Raw genomic sequence first — 19073 nt, 5'->3', positions numbered from 1 at the left:
AAAAAACTATAAATACTAAATAGTTTATTCTCTCCAGAAGTAAAATATTAAATAAATAAATTGAATCAGCAGTGACATCTGTTGAATGTAATAGAAGTATTAATATGTAGGTAATAAGGTATATCGAAGTTTAGTAAATAGTTCCGTCATTTAGCCAATAGATGGCTGTAACAAACGGTTTTACTACAAAATGTAGTTTTTTGAAAATTTAATTTAATTTATTAACGACCGTGTATGTGAAAACCTTACTAATATGGAAACTGACATAAATTAGTAAATGAAAATATTTGTACACATTGTTTACACGGCCAGAGGGGTGTTGCTTGTCGGTTGTATAAACTTGAATATTTCCGAGGTATTTTAAATGTGATATATATTTCTTCTTGAAGATGTCGTAAAAACAAATACCATTTTAAGAAACAATATAAACTTGCCTCTAAGATTTTAATATTTTAAAATATACTTTGATGTATAAATTTTATAAATTGGAATATTTTAATTTCAAACATGAAAAAAGTTGAAATAACATATTTTTACTCCAAATGTCGAAAATTTTGAACCAAATTCCTTTTATTTAAGGAATCTACTAGAAAACTGTCCGCTCACTTTTAATCTCGTTTCTACGTCATGGGTGACCCATACTCGTTTTACATCCAAAGTGTTCTTCAAATACTTACTATGGAACCATTTCAATATTATATACTTGTATCAGGGATAATTGATATTAAATGATAACAAACATATGTATGTAATAGCCCTTAGATGATTCCGATTTGAAAAAGGTGCGGGATTTGTAAACCCTAATAATAACAACAAAAAAATTAGTTATATTTTCATCCACATTTTATTTAAATACCTTAGTTTTATTGTACATCGCTTGACGAATGACACAACATATTTTTTGATAAAAACACAATTATAAATATTTTTTCGTCAATAACAAGAGTATAGCATAATTACATAAATATAAGGATTACCAAAAAGATAATAATAAATAAATGATTATTTGTCAGGAGGACGAAAGGTTGGGAAGAACTGGATTGTCTGATATAGATCTGACCACTAAATAAAACACAGCTTAAATGTTTGGATTAGAAACGGTGGAAAAATAATCTTTACCATGGCGATACTGAGAGTATCTACCACCCTGGATGACACGAAATGGTCGAGTTTTACATTCATTAAACAAATAATCTAAAGCTAGCTTTACACCATCCACCTTTTCATCTCTAATTCCATATCGGGACACAAATGATTAACTTCACACTATTCAACCATTATTTTCACACCTACGATTTCATACAGATAGTTGCAATTAGAGAAGATATAAAATTTCTCTTGGGCTTGGTTTGTGCTTTGTCGTTATCCAATCAATGTTTTTGTTTACCCGTTCATTGTTTGAACCTTTATCATAATGATTTTAATAGGTATCTTGATCGATATGATATTCGTATTATGTATGAGGTGAAAGCATCAAAACACAGTAGCGCAGATGCCAAAGCAATAGCTGTCACACCCCTGTATCGAATCATTCATTAACAAAAGTATTTGCACAAGAAAATAAATAACACAGATAAAAAATATTGAAAATAACTCAAAATAGATGCATGTGAGCAGAATTGAATTGTAGCAGGTTTTCTAAGATAATGATTATGCAGAAACAACTAGGTATGTTAAGTGTGAGACAGCGTATAATTTACAATAATTTCATATTTAAGCTCTGAGATAAGTTGCTCCGGAAATACATGTTTAATAATGTAAATTTTAATTTCTAAATACCTGAATACCCCACGAGAAGCTGTGGAGATTTTAGACTCAACAAATTTGTCGGGAACCCAAAATAATCTCTATTTTAAAGGATTCAAGATATTCAATGAACTATTGATGGATGTTAAAGAAGCTAAAAGCCTTGCAGCTTTTCGTGGGTTATGCATAAATACTATAAAGAATAAGTGTTAGATGTAGTTTAAAGTGTGCCTAAAAGCCATAACAATAATTTGTACATCCAACTTATTCTAAAGATTTTACTAGACATAAAAACATATTTTTTATGAAAACATACAAGAAAAAATTAAAAATCTCACACTAAATAAACATTACGCGATATAGTTAGGTAAAACAATGAAAGATGACAGAAATCAAATAATGTCTAACTTCTTAAACTGTACAAAAAACGTTACCAACTACTAAAACAGAACACCTCAATTTTTTAGGAATCGATGAATTTTATGAAAAAAAGGAGGGTGTAAAGCAGTCATAAGACCCGGGTGAATGAACTCCCGTCACATTTTACTAATTGGCAATCAGCGCCATCTTCTTTCTATGTAGTGAAATGTCACTTAACTGCGCTATATAAATTCCATATTATTATTATTATTACTATTATAAATATAAATTTTCGTTTGTTCAAAATCTTATCTCTGAAAATTCTTCACCGATTGCTTTGAAATTTTGACACAACGATGCATTCGAATATGCGTGTGTTTTTATATACCTATTTTATATTGATGTCACCCGTGACAGGTAAAAACATGTTTAAAAAAAAACAGTGCAATCTGTTGGACGTAAAGTAACACGCGCTATTGTTCCTCTATCTCCACAGACAGATTGAGCCACAGCAACACTAAAACACATTGCAGAGAGGGTACATAATCAAACACTTATTACAGTTATCTGATGTGCTGTGCTTTATCTTGTTAAACTGCAATTAAGAAGTTTGTCAACAGGATTTATAAATTGGAACTGATTGTGTGAAGAATTCAGACAAGCGATTAAAGTTACATAATATTTTGACAGAAAACTATTATAATTGTTATTTAAAAAATGGATATTATTAGTCAAGAATTCAGACTATCCCGTGATTTTTCACAGGTGTGCGCTATTACATAACTAAATATGAAGTATTTAGTTCTATTACATAACGCTATAAACATTCATAGTAATTGCAAATATATTTTCTTATTCAAAAAAATATTAATATATTGAAAAAATATGAATATACAAAAAATATTAATATATTGAAAAAATATGAATATACAAAAAAATACTCTATGGTGTATTACATTAAAAGAATATAAAGTGTCACATAAATATTTTGTGACAAGTTTAGTTCTTGCTTAATTGGGGTTATTTTGTCTATGGTATTTTTTCTCGAACTCTGGCAATATTTTGAAGGAAGGAAGTACAGTTTTGTTTATGGTCACTTCCTCCCCGGTCAGCTGGGCTGCTGACCGGTGGAGCCAGTCACTCTCCTTCAAAGGGGCTTCAATCTGAGTTAATCATGTGAATAGGAGTTATTATTTCTTTTAAAAAAGGCGCGGGGTGTTTATCCTTTCACGAATAGTTCGTGTTGATTATTATTTCTAGTGGGGATTATGGAATCCCGCTTTTCATCCAGTGTTGGCCGTTGGTCATATTTGTATACTCGTGTTTCGGAACTGAAACCGTAAATGGATCGGTCCTAGCTATGGCTAGTAGTTGATGGCTGAGTTTTCCCGCGTCGCGAAGGAACGGATTGCTGTTCCCGAAGTCTGTAAGACAAGCCTGGTCGGCTACCACGTGCTGCAGGCCTGATGCCCCTGCAGGCGTCCATTGAAGGAGATGCGTCCTCCTGCTTCCACTAAGAGAAGGATGTCCTGGCCTCCGTCCCGGGTCCGTTCCCCGCTGCCGAGAGCAAGTTTTCGTTCGCCATTCGTTGTCGTTCTTTCGTTTCACGTTAAGTTAGTTTAGTTTAATTCAAGAGTCCATCGGGTATGTGCCTATATTTATTTCTATGATTACATGTTTATCATCTGTACTCCTTTGTAGTTGCTTTTGATGTTTCAATATATTTTCCATTAAGAACTCACTCTTTTATTTATGATCACTTAACTTACTTGACAGGAAATTATTCCCACAATCTTGAGATGAGATCTCAGCTCTACCGTTTCCTTTTAAACATTGGAATGTACCTACCTAAAATTGCATACGTTACATTTGGCGCTCAACGTTTAAAATATTTCGTTTTCGGTGCAGTATCCTTTTTTCTGTCATGTCAAGTTGGGTTTTCATTAATACTAGTTGATAATATTAGAGTTGAATCAATGTGTGTGCACTTAGCATTTCCATACTTACATTCACATCATAATGTCTACTATTGACCTTTAATATTAATGTTATGTTCATGTATCCTCATACATAACCTATAATAATTATGTTGTTTGCATTTTGAAATGTCATTGTATTGCAAAGAACTTTTCATTGTTTGATCATAGACAACTTATTACTGATGAAGTTAGAAGTTTTCGAGTGTTTGAGTAAATTAATTATTATTTTTTCTTAAAATATAATATCGATTGTCTATGATTCTCTTGTTGATCTATGAACAAGATTAGTTGTCAAAATTTTGAAGGTTAAAACTTGTTTCGTACCTGTCATACTGATTAATAATAACTTGATTAAACATCTTTGTTTATACGCAATGCGAATTGAATAATGATTAGTAAAACCTTTCATTATTATTTGCTACAAAATATAGTTCGGTATATTCTGTGTTATCATAATATGTAGTTTTGTTTACGTTCCTGGGTAAATACAAATTCCAACGTAAACACAATTTAAATATCCTTTTGATACTTTCGAAATACTTTGTTACAAGTTATTCGTAAGTAAATCATAATTATTGATAGTAATATCAATGTAGTGTCAAACATAATACTATGTACTACGTACAATAATTACTTTTTAAATATATTTGCACAGTAATATTCAAGTTTTTATGAATCCAGTACACATTTAAATTACGACTTTGTCAAAAATAAATTACCTACCTTATTACTATCACAATTACTATCAAAACAAATAACTTGTTTACATTCTAAAAATACTATCTGTCAAAATGTGTACATTGACATTTGTCATCTATCATGATGAAACATAAACATGCAAATAATGTTCAATATTGTTATTTTATAATGAAATACCTTTTTCAAAGAATCTTTTATATGATATTACCATTTCATATACAAAAATGGTAACGAGACTTTTCATGGTTATTTTTCAATGACAGCGCACTTCTGTCATTATTGAATATGTTGTTGTGGTGTCATCTGACATTAGGCACTAGTAAATACTACATTGTTTACAAACATGGATAACTGTCAATGTCTGCACAAGACTTCGTTATTTTTTTTTTTGCGGTTTATTTAATCGAAAATAACGACGTGTAATTTTTTAATAAAGAGCATGATAATCATCTACATCAATTATCATAACAATTTGGTTAATTGTTTTCTTTATCAATTATTATAACAATTTGGATAATTGTTTTTTTTTTATTAAATTACAATAAAGTAGTTGTCCTTGATTCTTAATTGTACTTGGAGTACTCGTATATCGTCGCTTGGCGGCACTGATTTATTTGGAGAATACGTTGGCGGCACTGTTTTGACGCGTATTAGTGTAAACAATTTCTACTTTTCGAGTTGACTTGTATAGGGTGTTTGGTAATTGATCTGTTATAAATAAATTATTATTTATATTTCATTATTACATAAGTGATAATATTCTTATTGAAGAATAATTATTAAAATTCTAATTATCATTTTCCCCAGTTAAATTAAGTTATTGTTAAGTATAATTCAAAAACTAGCCAACGATCTTTTGCGTTCTGTGCACAAGGATGACAAGAGGTCTTCAGCGGTTACTAGTAATAAATATAAGTTTACAACACACAACATGGACGCATGTGTGTCGCTATCTCATTGTGGACAAGTTATTAGACCACTTGTTAATATTAAAATTAAGAATTTGTTTTTTCTTCAGGTAGATTAGTTTTGTTTTTTTTTCCTTTAAGGAAGCTAATGTTTTAGTGTGTAGGCCTACCAAAGCCTTCACATTATTGCAATATATATTTATAATTCTTTTGTGACTGTTCTGTTCTCATGATTTGGAGTTTGGTACCTTCATTTCTTGTGCTCAGTACGGACACTAAACTCTAGTTTACTGACGATAAACCGTTTATTTACCCTCGGTAAACTGGAACGTGATCCTTGTGGTCACTGGCGCCCAAATTTTGTTAGTTAAGTCTTTCTTTTCTTCGTTACTATGTTTTTTCTTGTTATTAATGACATACACTAGTTTCGAGATTTTGGTAGTTTCAAATATTTGATTATATTGGTTATAATACTCTTAGTTACATACATGCACACACATTGATTTATTTTTTTTGGTTCCGTCTGTATAACGGATTATGTTGTAATACTTTTATTTTTAAGTTTATGCCCTTCTTTCTTTAGTCCACTGGAGGCCCTTTTATCGGCCCATTGAACCTCCAGGGAACTTGAGAATGTATATCTTGGAATTTTGTGTTTCAGAGACTTGAGCTACTTTCTGATGCACAAAAGTTCTGTTAGTTCTTTTATTGTTAGTTTGTATTTCATAAACTTTAAGTATGGTATTGCTTTCCTAAAAGTTCTTTAAATAAGTCTTAGTTCATAAGAAAGTTGTTTTGTCTCTAACAAAGTAAGTACTGCTTTGGCGTGCTTAACTAGTAATTAATTCTTTTGGAATTATCACTTTGCCTCTAATACAGGAAAGTGTGTTTCTGTTTAGTTTTTAAGTCTAAATGTGATAAACATTAGAGTCTTACTGTTAATACCAGTATTAGACTATAAATTAAGTATTACTAGTGTCATTCATTAAATTTTGGATTGATCACCCCTCGAATAGTGTCAACTCACTGAAAGCCATAGTTGATCACACAATTTTGTTTTGTTTGTACAAGAAATGCTGACGTTTTGTCTACACTTGGAGTGTTCTTTTAAGGAATGCCAGCTTGGGTATTGCCTTGGTCTCTTTTCTTTTACAATCAATGTCACTCTGTTGAGTGTTTGCTGCAGATTGTTATATGGATTTTTGTATATCCTAAGGTATGAGCTTAACTTACTAGTTTCTGTTTTGCTTTTTAGTACCATTTGACTTTGGTCATGAACTGATTGTTAAATAGATAGGTATTGTGTTATGTAAACCCTATTCTGTCCACCTTGATTGGCAGGTATTTATTGTTTTATAAATCCTGACCTGATTTGACTTTCGCAAAAAGAATAATTTGAATATTATTCTTGTTTGACGACTCTGTTACTTATTGGTATTTCTTCGGAATTGTAAATCCTGGTTCAATAACGAACGATAAGAAAAAAATGATGGATAAATAATCCAATACAAACCCCTACTCTGGTCACGTCTGATAGACAGTTTGTAAACTGATTCTATACTACTAATAACACAGAAAAGTATTTTCTTGTGTACTAATTTTGCCTACTTTGAACTCCATTGTTCTGAATTGTAAAAAATGTATATCTATAAAGATATTTTCATTATCTATGATTGTTTAATTTTAAGTATTGTTTAATTTTAAGTTTTGTCATAAGAATGTTGTCATAAGATTTTTGTCATAAGACTGTTAAACCGGATGGACTTAGTTAGATAGGTTTCTCATTTTGCTATTTAATTATAGCGTAAATTCAGTGCAAGTGAGGGCTGTTTAACCACCCTAAAGTGAAGCCAAATTGGCCTTGATTTCCTGTGCAAGGAAAAGTGATCTTGTTTTTTTTCTTTATTATTAAGAAATTTATTTTTAAGAAATTTAGTTTTTAAGAAACTTAATTCTAAGTTGCTATTATAACTACTAATTATTGTTTATGTTTTCATTTTTCTAGACACCTGTTGGACTCATAGTTTAGTTTATTAGTGGTCTTAGTTGTTCATGTTTGAGGGCAAACATTTTGTGGGAAGGGGGGAATTGTCACATAAATATTTTGTGACAAGTTTAGTTCTTGCTTAATTGGGGTTATTTTGTCTATGGTATTTTTTCTCGAACTCTGGCAATATTTTGAAGGAAGGAAGTACAGTTTTGTTTATGGTCACTTCCTCCCCGGTCAGCTGGGCTGCTGACCGGTGGAGCCAGTCACTCTCCTTCAAAGGGGCTTCAATCTGAGTTAATCATGTGAATAGGAGTTATTATTTCTTTTAAAAAAGGCGCGGGGTGTTTATCCTTTCACGAATAGTTCGTGTTGATTATTATTTCTAGTGGGGATTATGGAATCCCGCTTTTCATCCAGTGTTGGCCGTTGGTCATATTTGTATACTCGTGTTTCGGAACTGAAACCGTAAATGGATCGGTCCTAGCTATGGCTAGTAGTTGATGGCTGAGTTTTCCCGCGTCGCGAAGGAACGGATTGCTGTTCCCGAAGTCTGTAAGACAAGCCTGGTCGGCTACCACGTGCTGCAGGCCTGATGCCCCTGCAGGCGTCCATTGAAGGAGATGCGTCCTCCTGCTTCCACTAAGAGAAGGATGTCCTGGCCTCCGTCCCGGGTCCGTTCCCCGCTGCCGAGAGCAAGTTTTCGTTCGCCATTCGTTGTCGTTCTTTCGTTTCACGTTAAGTTAGTTTAGTTTAATTCAAGAGTCCATCGGGTATGTGCCTATATTTATTTCTATGATTACATGTTTATCATCTGTACTCCTTTGTAGTTGCTTTTGATGTTTCAATATATTTTCCATTAAGAACTCACTCTTTTATTTATGATCACTTAACTTACTTGACAGGAAATTATTCCCACAATCTTGAGATGAGATCTCAGCTCTACCGTTTCCTTTTAAACATTGGAATGTACCTACCTAAAATTGCATACGTTACAAAAGAAAAGGAAAATCAATTTTTTTGAGCTGATGGTCAGACGGGCAGACGCAGCTTATGGCCACACCACACTCTCCACCCAGGGGGTGTAGTGGACCACGCGAAGGAACAGTTGATGGTCAGACGGGCAGACGCAGCTTATGGCCACACCACACTCTCCACCCAGGGGGTGTAGTGGGCCACGCGGAGGAACAGTTGATGGTCAGACGGGCAGACGCAGCTTATGGCCACACCACACTCTCCACCCAGGGGGTGTAGTGGGCCACGCGGAGGAACAGTTGATGGTCAGACGGGCAGACGCAGCTTATGGCCACACCACACTCTCCACCCAGGGGGTGTAGTGGACCACGCGGAGGAACAGTTGATGGTCAGACGGGCAGACGCAGCTTATGGCCACACCACACTCTCCACCCAGGGGGTGTAGTGGACCACGCGGAGGAACAGTTGATGGTCAGACGGGCAGACGCAGCTTATGGCCACACCATACTCTCCACCCAGGGGGTGTAGTGGGCCACGCGGAGGAACAGTTGCTGGTCAGACGGGCAGACGCAGCTTATGGCCACACCACACTCTCCACCCAGGGGGTGTAGTGGGCCATGCGGAGGAACAGTTGATGGTCAGACGGGCAGACGCAGCTTATGGCCACACCACACTCTCCACCCAGGGGGTGTAGTGGGACATGCGGAGGAACAGTTGATGGTCAGACGGGCAGACGCAGCTTATGGCCACACCACACTCTCCACCCAGGGGGTGTAGTGGACCACGCGGAGGAACAGTTGATGGTCAGACGGGCAGACGCAGCTTATGGCCACACCACACTCTCCACCCAGGGGGTGTAGTGGGCCATGCGGAGGAACAGTTGCTGGTCAGACGGGCAGACGCAGCTTATGGCCACACCACACTCTCCACCCAGGGGGTGTAGTGGGCCATGCGGAGGAACAGTTGATGGTCAGACGGGCAGACGCAGCTTATGGCCACACCACACTCTCCACCCAGGGGGTGTAGTGGGCCATGCGGAGGAACAGTTGCTGGTCAGACGGGCAGACGCAGCTTATGGCCACACCACACTCTCCACCCAGGGGGTGTAGTGGACCACGCGGAGGGACAGTTGCTGGCAGTTGTAACCCTTTCTCTTGTAACTCAAGGTAAGCCCCACCAGCAGCTGGGTGCAGGCCACTCTGCCACCGTTGCTGGCTGTGAGATAGTATCCAGTGAAGATCTGCAATGCACACATTAGAGTCAGTCAATGTGGAATATAAGCAGGAATATCCCTTTGTGCAGTGAATAGCTCAGTGGCACGAGTGGACAGCGCGGTACAACAGCCGCCCACAAGGTAATGGGAGGTATTCTGCCCGTGGTAAGTAAGTACGCAGTAATTCACACGGGAGTCATTCTTAAAAATCAAAGTTTTGCAGTTTTGTTTAATATTTTAGCATATTTAAACTTGGTCTAATTTACTGATTTTACTAAAAAACTTGTTCTGTATTATCTGTTATAAACAGTTTGTAAAAATAGTAATCTTCCCAGTTGATTAATCAATCAGTCAATCTTAGCCAATATTAGTGACATTGTCAAACAACGTGACGGTTAAACTAAATATGGCTTAAATATGAAACAATGATTATAAAATACACACTTAGGACGGGTTGTTACACAGAGTTTCAACGATTCATCAAATTTCATCTGTTTCAAACAAATACTGTCGCGGTCGGTGCGCACAAATACATTCAAATGTGTGCTCTAGATAAATTAGATGCACGGTGTCCGGAAACACGCACGTACAAGCGGGAAACTTGTAAATCTACATCATCTAGAGAAGCCATTATGTTTTATTTTCGGCAACCAAAGGAGTATAAAACTTTTAGAGCAGGCTGTACGCTTAAGTGCATTTTATAACAGCTGATATTAGAGCAGGCTGTACGCTTAAGTGTATTTTATAACAGCTGATATAAGAGCAGGCTGTACGCTTAAGTGCATTTTATAACAGCTGATATTAGAGCAGGCTGTACGCTTAAGTGCATTTTATAACAGCTGATATTAGAGCAGGCTGTACGCTTAAGTGCATTTTATAACAGCTGATATTAGAGCAGGCTGTACGCTTAAGTGCATTTTATAACAGCTGATATAAGAACAGGCTGTACGCTTAAGTGCATTTTATAACAGCTGATATTAGAGCAGGCTGTACGCTTAAGTGTATTTTATAACAGCTGATATAAGAGCAGGCTGTACGCTTAAGTGCATTTTATAACAGCTGATATTAGAGCAGGCTGTACGCTTAAGTGCATTTTATAACAGCTGATATTAGAGCAGGCTGTACGCTTAAGTGCATTTTATAACAGCTGATATTAGAGCAGGCTGTACGCTTAAGTGCATTTTATAACAGCTGATATAAGAACAGGCTGTACGCTTAAGTGCATTTTATAACAGCTGATATTAGAGCAGGCTGTACGCTTAAGTGCATTTTATAACAGCTGATATTAGAGCAGGCTGTACGCTTAAGTGCATTTTATAACAGCTGATATAAGAGCAGGCTGTACGCTTAAGTGTATTTTATAACAGCTGATATAAGAGCAGGCTGTACGCTTAAGTGCATTTTATAACAGCTGATATTAGAGCAGGCTGTACGCTTAAGTGTATTTTATAACAGCTGATATTAGAGCAGGCTGTACGCTTAAGTGTATTTTATAACAGCTGATATTAGAGCAGGCTGTACGCTTAAGTGTATTTTATAACAGCTGATATAAGAGCAGGCTGTACGCTTAAGTGCATTTTATAACAGCTGATATTAGAGCAGGCTGTACGCTTAAGTGCATTTTATAACAGCTGATATTAGAGCAGGCTGTACGCTTAAGTGTATTTTATAACAGCTGATATAAGAGCAGGCTGTACGCTTAAGTGCATTTTATAACAGCTGATATTAGAGCAGGCTGTACGCTTAAGTGCATTTTATAACAGCTGATATTAGAGCAGGCTGTACGCTTAAGTGTATTTTATAACAGCTGATATAAGAGCAGGCTGTACGCTTAAGTGCATTTTATAACAGCTGATATTAGAGCAGGCTGTACGCTTAAGTGCATTTTATAACAGCTGATATTAGAGCAGGCTGTACGCTTAAGTGCATTTTATAACAGCTGATATTAGAGCAGGCTGTACGCTTAAGTTCATTTTATAACAGCTGATATAAGAACAGGCTGTACGCTTAAGTGCATTTTATAACAGCTGATATTAGAGCAGGCTGTACGCTTAAGTGCATTTTATAACAGCTGATATTAGAGCAGGCTGTACGCTTAAGTGCATTTTATAACAGCTGATATTAGAGCAGGCTGTACGCTTAAGTGCATTTTATAACAGCTGATATTAGAGCAGGCTGTACGCTTAAGTGCATTTTATAACAGCTGATATAAGAGCAGGCTGTACGCTTAAGTGCATTTTATAACAGCTGATATTAGAGCAGGCTGTACGCTTAAGTGCATTTTATAACAGCTGATATTAGAGCAGGCTGTACGCTTAAGTGCATTTTATAACAGCTGATATTAGAGCAGGCTGTACGCTTAAGTGCATTTTATAACAGCTGATATTAGAGCAGGCTGTACGCTTAAGTGCATTTTATAACAGCTGATATAAGAGCAGGCTGTACGCTTAAGTGCATTTTATAACAGCTGATATTAGAGCAGGCTGTACGCTTAAGTGTATTTTATAACAGCTGATATAAGAGCAGGCTGTACGCTTAAGTGCATTTTATAACAGCTGATATTAGAGCAGGCTGTACGCTTAAGTGTATTTTATAACAGCTGATATTAGAGCAGGCTGTACGCTTAAGTGTATTTTATAACAGCTGATATTAGAGCAGGCTGTACGCTTAAGTGTATTTTATAACAGCTGATATAAGAGCAGGCTGTACGCTTAAGTGCATTTTATAACAGCTGATATTAGAGCAGGCTGTACGCTTAAGTGCATTTTATAACAGCTGATATTAGAGCAGGCTGTACGCTTAAGTGTATTTTATAACAGCTGATATAAGAGCAGGCTGTACGCTTAAGTGCATTTTATAACAGCTGATATTAGAGCAGGCTGTACGCTTAAGTGCATTTTATAACAGCTGATATTAGAGCAGGCTGTACGCTTAAGTGCATTTTATAACAGCTGATATTAGAGCAGGCTGTACGCTTAAGTGCATTTTATAACAGCTGATATAAGAGCAGGCTGTACGCTTAAGTGCATTTTATAACAGCTGATATTAGAGCAGGCTGTACGCTTAAGTGCATTTTATAACAGCTGATATTAGAGCAGGCTGTACGCTTAAGTGCATTTTATAACAGCTGATATTAGAGCAGGCTGTACGCTTAAGTGCATTTTATAACAGCTGATATTAGAGCAGGCTGTACGCTTAAGTGCATTTTATAACAGCTGATATAAGAGCAGGCTGTACGCTTAAGTGCATTTTATAACAGCTGATATTAGAGCAGGCTGTACGCTTAAGTGCATTTTATAACAGCTGATATTAGAGCAGGCTGTACGCTTAAGTGCATTTTATAACAGCTGATATTAGAGCAGGCTGTACGCTTAAGTGCATTTTATAACAGCTGATATTAGAGCAGGCTGTACGCTTAAGTGCATTTTATAACAGCTGATATTAGAGCAGGCTGTACGCTTAAGTGCATTTTATAACAGCTGATATTAGAGCAGGCTGTACGCTTAAGTGCATTTTATAACAGCTGATATAAGAGCAGGCTGTACGCTTAAGTGCATTTTATAACAGCTGATATAAGAGCAGGCTGTACGCTTAAGTGCATTTTATAACAGCTGATATTAGAGCAGGCTGTACGCTTAAGTGCATTTTATAACAGCTGATATAAGAGCAGGCTGTACGCTTAAGTGCATTTTATAACAGCTGATATTAGAGCAGGCTGTACGCTTAAGTGCATTTTATAACAGCTGATATTAGAGCAGGCTCTACGCTTAAGTGCATTTTATAACAGCTGATATAAGAGCAGGCTGTACGCTTAAGTGCATTTTATAACAGCTGATATAAGAGCAGGCTGTACGCTTAAGTGCATTTTATAACAGCTGATATTAGAGCAGGCTGTACGCTTAAGTGCATTTTATAACAGCTGATATTAGAGCAGGCTGTACGCTTAAGTGCATTTTATAACAGCTGATATTAGAGCAGGCTGTACGCTTAAGTGCATTTTATAACAGCTGATATTAGAGCAGGCTGTACGCTTAAGTGCATTTTATAACAGCTGATATTAGAGCAGGCTGTACGCTTAAGTGCATTTTATAACAGCTGATATAAGAGCAGGCTGTACGCTTAAGTGCATTTTATAACAGCTGATATAAGAGCAGGCTGTACGCTTAAGTGCATTTTATAACAGCTGATATAAGAGCAGGCTGTACGCTTAAGTGCATTTTATAACAGCTGATATTAACCTTTTTTTCAAATTAGATCCTAAAAAATCCAACTCGATTTACTCAAAAACGAAATCTCAAATCAAAAACTGTTGCGCTATAAAATCAACACAAAGTATTATTTAGATTCACTAATTTCCCGCGTTGATACGATTTTCCGGACACCGTGTATTAACACCTCGACTCCGGTGGTGGGTCTGGTTTGACCCAGTGTTTTTAAAAAAAAAGATTTTGCCGCAAATATCTCGTTTAGGCTAATTTCCTTTTGTCTATTCTTTCATCAAATATTTACCCATATTTCGACTCAAAAATGATTAAAATCGGACACGTTTTAAAAAAGTTATAAGAATAATTGTGTTTAAAAACACGCAAAAACTCATTTCTTCTCAGTTGAATTCGAGCAGCCGACGAAACAGCATATCTCTCGCTCTGTCCTTCCGTCTTTGTCTCTCACAGTCCCGCGCAGATGTTGTCAACCATTCGGGCACATTTCTAGTATTGTGATTTTTGTTTGTGACTTTGTTTTAATTTTTTTTTTCGTAGCGTACGAACGCAATGGCAAAGCAAAATTATTTATCTGATAATGAGATCAAAAAGCTACTTAACAGTTCGAACAGTGAGATCAGTGATGATGGCGACTTGGAATTCGAAACATTAGATCCAGAATTTGAAAGTGATCCGGAAGAAATATTACTAGAGGAAATATCTGAAAGTGGAAATGGAAGTGATAATGAAGTTAGTGTAGGAAATTCGAATGAATCCGTTGCAGATCAACATTTATACGTGTCGAATTCCGGATTCCAATGGAATTCTGCGCAACCAGCCAGCTTACGTACCAGAAGCCATAACATTATTTCTTCTACCCCTGGATTTAAAAACGGTAGCCAGAACATAGTATCCATCAGAGATGCTTTTGATTTGTTTATTTCAAATGAAATGGTGGAGGAAATTATTGAAAATACGAATAAATTCTGTCAGCTCAATCCGAAAAATTCCAGCTTTCCTAACATTACGAAGACAGAAATGTATGCATTTTTTGGAGTTCTTTTGGCTTCAGGAAGAAATCACGGCCGAAAGTTAGAACTAAGCGAACTTTGGACTACCGAGGATTTATTCCGGCAGCATTTTTTCCCCTCCGCTTTATCTAGAGATCGCTTCCGCTATATTTTTAGCAATATACGTTTCGATGACATTTATTGAATGATATAATATATCGATGAATTATTTTTGTGAATTTTAGCATTTTTAATATATTTTAACTAATAAAAAACTGTTAAACTTTTTATAATTGGTAGTGCTATATAATTATTTTGCCGCTGAATTTGTAATAATAAATCCATTTGGTGTTTTGTGTATGTATATAAATTTTATTAATCGTCGAATCATTTTTGTATTTAGAATATTGCTTTTATTCCTTTTTTTTAAATGAAAATTGTTAATTTAAATTTGTTATATTGAAAAATAAAAGTTTTAGTATATTTTAATGTGTGTCATTCAATGGTTTTAATTGTGACAAATAAATGTGTGAGGAAGTAAATACTCAACTTGAATTTGAATGCCATTATATAATATTTTCTAATATTTGCATAAGCAATCATCGTTTAATATGGCTATAAATTGAATTTATTTTCTCTTTACACATCTTTCTATTAGAGGTACAGCCACAAGGAAATTATCAAATACGTGATTTATTTCTGGTATTTTAAATAATACACGATATTCTTGTAAATGCACACCATCGAAAATTTTAATAATTATAGAAATAAAAATGTTTGTTTCCGCTGACGAACGCTTCCTGTCCCCCTCTCCCGCACTGCCCTCCTCATTCCCCTGACCATCGCCCGGCACCCGCATCGGCCGTCGGGGCCGTCTTCGATTCAGTCGTTGATTAGCTGTTGCGCGGGATGTCCGCGCCGCTGTATATCGACGAACCGCAAAATTTACGGAACACTAATTTCTAAAACTTTCATGTTCATACAAGAAACACAGGGGATATGTTATGAGTTAATGAGGAACTACAATAATATCATATAAAAGTAAGAATATGAACGAAAAATGCATAAAAAGCCTTTTAATTTCATCATTTCAGCCGGGTCAATCTGGACCCACCACCGCCGCATGTGTTTCATTTTCAACCTCCGGGTATTACGTGTTAAAAGAGTAAGTACCTACCTAAAGAAAACATTTAATTTACACAAATAACCAAATATTCTATTTAGTATTATTGTAATATCATATTAACATTTGCGATTGAATGAAGCAATACAACAAGATCCCTTTGTGTGTTAATCATTTAATTTAATAAGAAATGGGAACTAAAGGGATATTTAGGGCGACTTGCACCAACTATCGCAAATTTTATCTTAAATTGTATTTAACTAAACGTATTTAAGACCCTAAATACATTTAACTTAAATGCGTTTAGTTGCGTCCTGCACCACGCAGTTCGGTGGCAATTTTAGTTAAACGCGTTTAACGCGTCGGTAAAACATTTACCGCGTGTTTACCGCCATTTACGCGTAAATAAAACAGCTACGATGTTTCATTTTACTTGAAGTGTCAAAATATTTTGTGATTGTGTGAGTGGTTTAATAGTGTTTTCATTTATTTTATGAAGAAAAAGTTAAATCAAATAGACATAATGATGAAATAAGACAAAAAGAGCTTCTGTTGTTGGAATTAAAAATAAAACAATTATCCGAGTAATTTTGTTTTTTATTTCTTTTAAATATTATATTGTTTTAAAGTATTATAAGAATGCTGTAGGTATGATTAGAAGTTTACAACCTTGCAAAGTACTCCTCGATAAGGAGCGTTAGCTCCAGGTGACGAGCACCTCGCTGATGTTTTTATTGGTGTTGAATTTTAACTGAGGTTCAATTTCTTGCACTAATAATGATGTCATTTCTTTACTGAGACGAAATCTTCTTTGAAACTTCTTGGCACTGAGTGTTTCAAATAAATTTGTTCATGTGTTTACTTCTCTGACTATATTATAATTTCTATAATATAATTTCTTAATGATCGTCAGAAAACAAATCCCAAATGTTCATTGTGAATACAAATTAAAATGAGATAGATTTTAACCACAATCAGAAATCGAAGAGATAACCTAAAAAAATTTTTGACAGTACTGCTTAGAGTGGGGCTAAACACGTTTAACTCGGTTAAACGGCCGCTTTTGGGTATTTAACTTTGACAGTTCTTTAAACGCATTTAACGACTTAAATTTTGTGGTGCAAGACGCCAAGTCGACTTAAATCAAATAATGTGTTTAAAATTATATTTAAATCAAATTTAACTTATGGTGCAAGCCGCCCTTAAATTTAATAAATGAATGATTTAACAAAATCACAGAATAGCCCGCAAGGCCCATCGAGCAGTGCATTGAATTAATGAATAGTTGCGTCATTGCTACTTACACACAGCCCCCTTCTTCTGCTGCTGCATATGTGTCCGTCTGTAACTCCGCCAGGTGCTCCTTCACTGCCGCGCGGGAACAGTCTGCTGCACTCCTCTTGGGACAGAAGGGTCGCTGGCTCCTGTGAATATACACAGAAACAATAACAACTAATTATTTTGTATTTACTTTCGTACTGAAGAGATGCTGGAGACCAATAATTTCCATACTTATCCCTTTACTAATAAACGTATTTTAAATTTTAACAGATTGCCATATATGAATGGTTGTATAACAGTTGTGTTAGTTTTAAAATACTTTTATTAGTCAGACCCATAAAGCTTAAAAACATGCACATCACTTAACTTAACTATCTACTTTTCACTTTAAACTTAGTTTAGTTAACTTTACACAATAATATACACGCTTAGTTGTAATATATAAGTTCTCCTGTCCTAAGCACAAGCGTCAGCTTTATCAGGAGAGTGTATGTAATATTAATATTATTTACCGGGAACCATTTATTGGATAACCAATGCCAGTGGTTCGCTACGTTTGGTGACTTAGCAGGGGTGCCCGGGTTCATGGGGTGAGATTAGTCTAGGTCTTTGCGTTTGGCGGGTCAGATTGAGAGAGACTGGTTGAGGGAGACCTTTTGACCTCTCCAGCCGGACCCTGTCGACCCATCGCTTTCGACCGCAGTGGGAGGGATGGAATAATACATCCCTTCCTTCTGGACATATTGATTCCTACCCACCCCTCATTCCTTTTTACCTTCCCAGAACTTTCTTTCTAAAGATTTTTTTCAGGTTCTCCTGCTAATCTTCAAAAAAATACAAAATTAAAAAAAAACTTCTTAAGTATCTCGCTAACTTAAAAAAAGCATTTGAAATTTATATGAGTGTAATAAAACAAAAAATGATTGAAAAGGATATTGTGAATAATAATGATTACCTACTCGTTATTTACATGAACTAAAAGTGCTGAACTAATTTGGCTTTGAATGTGTCTAGATTTAAAACGAAAATATCAGCGACCTCTGCAAATTCATTGCCCGGGCTTTATGGTTAACTTACCTTAATGCCCTCCCAGTTCCACACAGAGAGTGTCAGTCCTCCCACAGAGTCCTGCGGCGTGTGAAGACAAACCGGCCGATACTTCCTGCTGAAGATGACCCTGAAACACCATCACAGAGTTACTCTATCTATCATTATTTTTACTTATTACATTATCTTTAAAAAGTGATAAAGATTCATTAAAAGTGATGAAACAAAAACTAGGTTTAATAGTTACCTATCGTCCCATAGCTTACAACACCGCTCAAGTCGAAAATTGGCGGTTTTTACATTTTAATGCCGATAGATAGAGCTGCTCATTGCGCGTCTAACCATTGGTCACATGATATAGATTTCAGTCAATTAGAAGCCTTCATTCAAAAAGGAGTAACAGCGCGCAAGTCGGATAGCCTCTCAACACCGCACAAGTCGTTAGTCTGTCATACATTTCTCGTAAGAGTACTTCCCGCTCCGTGATTATTATATTTTTATGTGAGTTTTATCGCTGAAAGGTCTTTGCAAGATGTTTTAATA

This window comes from Hesperophylax consimilis, chromosome 17, assembly GCF_061612785.1.
Source record: "Hesperophylax consimilis isolate HC1 chromosome 17, BYU_Hcon_1.0, whole genome shotgun sequence".
In the NCBI taxonomy this organism is placed as follows: domain Eukaryota; kingdom Metazoa; phylum Arthropoda; class Insecta; order Trichoptera; family Limnephilidae; genus Hesperophylax; species Hesperophylax consimilis.
The sequence above is the reverse complement of the archived record's forward strand: the minus strand, read 5'-3'. Positions refer to the sequence as shown.